The sequence below is a fragment of the Hippocampus zosterae genome, chromosome 15 (assembly GCF_025434085.1).
Source record: "Hippocampus zosterae strain Florida chromosome 15, ASM2543408v3, whole genome shotgun sequence".
NCBI classification, from domain to species: domain Eukaryota; kingdom Metazoa; phylum Chordata; class Actinopteri; order Syngnathiformes; family Syngnathidae; genus Hippocampus; species Hippocampus zosterae.
The window spans coordinates 12,499-17,500 of NC_067465.1; positions in this window are offsets into that span (position 1 = coordinate 12,499).

The following is a 5,002-nucleotide window of genomic DNA, read 5'->3' on the forward strand; positions in this document are numbered from 1 at the left end:
CTAACCCTAACCCTAACCCTAACCCTAACCCTAACCCTAACCCTAACCCTAACCCTAACCCTAACCCTAACCCTAACCCTAACCCTAACCCTAACCCTAACCCTAACCCTAACCCTAACCCTAACCCTAACCCTAACCCTAACCCTAACCCTAACCCTAACCCTAACCCTAACCCTAACCCTAACCCTAACCCTAACCCTAACCCTAACCCTAACCCTAACCCTAACCCTAACCCTAACCCTAACCCTAACCCTAACCCTAACCCTAACCCTAACCCTAACCCTAACCCTAACCCTAACCCTAACCCTAACCCTAACCCTAACCCTAACCCTAACCCTAACCCTAACCCTAACCCTAACCCTAACCCTAACCCTAACCCTAACCCTAACCCTAACCCTAACCCTAACCCTAACCCTAACCCTAACCCTAACCCTAACCCTAACCCTAACCCTAACCCTAACCCTAACCCTAACCCTAACCCTAACCCTAACCCTAACCCTAACCCTAACCCTAACCCTAACCCTAACCCTAACCCTAACCCTAACCCTAACCCTAACCCTAACCCTAACCCTAACCCTAACCCTAACCCTAACCCTAACCCTAACCCTAACCCTAACCCTAACCCTAACCCTAACCCTAACCCTAACCCTAACCCTAACCCTAACCCTAACCCTAACCCTAACCCTAACCCTAACCCTAACCCTAACCCTAACCCTAACCCTAACCCTAACCCTAACCCTAACCCTAACCCTAACCCTAACCCTAACCCTAACCCTAACCCTAACCCTAACCCTAACCCTAACCCTAACCCTAACCCTAACCCTAACCCTAACCCTAACCCTAACCCTAACCCTAACCCTAACCCTAACCCTAACCCTAACCCTAACCCTAACCCTAACCCTAACCCTAACCCTAACCCTAACCCTAACCCTAACCCTAACCCTAACCCTAACCCTAACCCTAACCCTAACCCTAACCCTAACCCTAACCCTAACCCTAACCCTAACCCTAACCCTAACCCTAACCCTAACCCTAACCCTAACCCTAACCCTAACCCTAACCCTAACCCTAACCCTAACCCTAACCCTAACCCTAACCCTAACCCTAACCCTAACCCTAACCCTAACCCTAACCCTAACCCTAACCCTAACCCTAACCCTAACCCTAACCCTAACCCTAACCCTAACCCTAACCCTAACCCTAACCCTAACCCTAACCCTAACCCTAACCCTAACCCTAACCCTAACCCTAACCCTAACCCTAACCCTAACCCTAACCCTAACCCTAACCCTAACCCTAACCCTAACCCTAACCCTAACCCTAACCCTAACCCTAACCCTAACCCTAACCCTAACCCTAACCCTAACCCTAACCCTAACCCTAACCCTAACCCTAACCCTAACCCTAACCCTAACCCTAACCCTAACCCTAACCCTAACCCTAACCCTAACCCTAACCCTAACCCTAACCCTAACCCTAACCCTAACCCTAACCCTAACCCTAACCCTAACCCTAACCCTAACCCTAACCCTAACCCTAACCCTAACCCTAACCCTAACCCTAACCCTAACCCTAACCCTAACCCTAACCCTAACCCTAACCCTAACCCTAACCCTAACCCTAACCCTAACCCTAACCCTAACCCTAACCCTAACCCTAACCCTAACCCTAACCCTAACCCTAACCCTAACCCTAACCCTAACCCTAACCCTAACCCTAACCCTAACCCTAACCCTAACCCTAACCCTAACCCTAACCCTAACCCTAACCCTAACCCTAACCCTAACCCTAACCCTAACCCTAACCCTAACCCTAACCCTAACCCTAACCCTAACCCTAACCCTAACCCTAACCCTAACCCTAACCCTAACCCTAACCCTAACCCTAACCCTAACCCTAACCCTAACCCTAACCCTAACCCTAACCCTAACCCTAACCCTAACCCTAACCCTAACCCTAACCCTAACCCTAACCCTAACCCTAACCCTAACCCTAACCCTAACCCTAACCCTAACCCTAACCCTAACCCTAACCCTAACCCTAACCCTAACCCTAACCCTAACCCTAACCCTAACCCTAACCCTAACCCTAACCCTAACCCTAACCCTAACCCTAACCCTAACCCTAACCCTAACCCTAACCCTAACCCTAACCCTAACCCTAACCCTAACCCTAACCCTAACCCTAACCCTAACCCTAACCCTAACCCTAACCCTAACCCTAACCCTAACCCTAACCCTAACCCTAACCCTAACCCTAACCCTAACCCTAACCCTAACCCTAACCCTAACCCTAACCCTAACCCTAACCCTAACCCTAACCCTAACCCTAACCCTAACCCTAACCCTAACCCTAACCCTAACCCTAACCCTAACCCTAACCCTAACCCTAACCCTAACCCTAACCCTAACCCTAACCCTAACCCTAACCCTAACCCTAACCCTAACCCTAACCCTAACCCTAACCCTAACCCTAACCCTAACCCTAACCCTAACCCTAACCCTAACCCTAACCCTAACCCTAACCCTAACCCTAACCCTAACCCTAACCCTAACCCTAACCCTAACCCTAACCCTAACCCTAACCCTAACCCTAACCCTAACCCTAACCCTAACCCTAACCCTAACCCTAACCCTAACCCTAACCCTAACCCTAACCCTAACCCTAACCCTAACCCTAACCCTAACCCTAACCCTAACCCTAACCCTAACCCTAACCCTAACCCTAACCCTAACCCTAACCCTAACCCTAACCCTAACCCTAACCCTAACCCTAACCCTAACCCTAACCCTAACCCTAACCCTAACCCTAACCCTAACCCTAACCCTAACCCTAACCCTAACCCTAACCCTAACCCTAACCCTAACCCTAACCCTAACCCTAACCCTAACCCTAACCCTAACCCTAACCCTAACCCTAACCCTAACCCTAACCCTAACCCTAACCCTAACCCTAACCCTAACCCTAACCCTAACCCTAACCCTAACCCTAACCCTAACCCTAACCCTAACCCTAACCCTAACCCTAACCCTAACCCTAACCCTAACCCTAACCCTAACCCTAACCCTAACCCTAACCCTAACCCTAACCCTAACCCTAACCCTAACCCTAACCCTAACCCTAACCCTAACCCTAACCCTAACCCTAACCCTAACCCTAACCCTAACCCTAACCCTAACCCTAACCCTAACCCTAACCCTAACCCTAACCCTAACCCTAACCCTAACCCTAACCCTAACCCTAACCCTAACCCTAACCCTAACCCTAACCCTAACCCTAACCCTAACCCTAACCCTAACCCTAACCCTAACCCTAACCCTAACCCTAACCCTAACCCTAACCCTAACCCTAACCCTAACCCTAACCCTAACCCTAACCCTAACCCTAACCCTAACCCTAACCCTAACCCTAACCCTAACCCTAACCCTAACCCTAACCCTAACCCTAACCCTAACCCTAACCCTAACCCTAACCCTAACCCTAACCCTAACCCTAACCCTAACCCTAACCCTAACCCTAACCCTAACCCTAACCCTAACCCTAACCCTAACCCTAACCCTAACCCTAACCCTAACCCTAACCCTAACCCTAACCCTAACCCTAACCCTAACCCTAACCCTAACCCTAACCCTAACCCTAACCCTAACCCTAACCCTAACCCTAACCCTAACCCTAACCCTAACCCTAACCCTAACCCTAACCCTAACCCTAACCCTAACCCTAACCCTAACCCTAACCCTAACCCTAACCCTAACCCTAACCCTAACCCTAACCCTAACCCTAACCCTAACCCTAACCCTAACCCTAACCCTAACCCTAACCCTAACCCTAACCCTAACCCTAACCCTAACCCTAACCCTAACCCTAACCCTAACCCTAACCCTAACCCTAACCCTAACCCTAACCCTAACCCTAACCCTAACCCTAACCCTAACCCTAACCCTAACCCTAACCCTAACCCTAACCCTAACCCTAACCCTAACCCTAACCCTAACCCTAACCCTAACCCTAACCCTAACCCTAACCCTAACCCTAACCCTAACCCTAACCCTAACCCTAACCCTAACCCTAACCCTAACCCACCCTAACCCTAACCCTAACCCTAACCCTAACCCTAACCCTAACCCTAACCCTAACCCTAACCCTAACCCTAACCCTAACCCTAACCCTAACCCTAACCCTAACCCTAACCCTAACCCTAACCCTAACCCTAACCCTAACCCTAACCCTAACCCTAACCCTAACCCTAACCCTAACCCTAACCCTAACCCTAACCCTAACCCTAACCCTAACCCTAACCCTAACCCTAACCCTAACCCTAACCCTAACCCTAACCCTAACCCTAACCCTAACCCTAACCCTAACCCTAACCCTAACCCTAACCCTAACCCTAACCCTAACCCTAACCCTAACCCTAACCCTAACCCTAACCCTAACCCTAACCCTAACCCTAACCCTAACCCTAACCCTAACCCTAACCCTAACCCTAACCCTAACCCTAACCCTAACCCTAACCCTAACCCTAACCCTAACCCTAACCCTAACCCTAACCCTAACCCTAACCCTAACCCTAACCCTAACCCTAACCCTAACCCTAACCCTAACCCTAACCCTAACCCTAACCCTAACCCTAACCCTAACCCTAACCCTAACCCTAACCCTAACCCTAACCCTAACCCTAACCCTAACCCTAACCCTAACCCTAACCCTAACCCTAACCCTAACCCTAACCCTAACCCTAACCCTAACCCTAACCCTAACCCTAACCCTAACCCTAACCCTAACCCTAACCCTAACCCTAACCCTAACCCTAACCCTAACCCTAACCCTAACCCTAACCCTAACCCTAACCCTAACCCTAACCCTAACCCTAACCCTAACCCTAACCCTAACCCTAACCCTAACCCTAACCCTAACCCTAACCCTAACCCTAACCCTAACCCTAACCCTAACCCTAACCCTAACCCTAACCCTAACCCTAACCCTAACCCTAACCCTAACC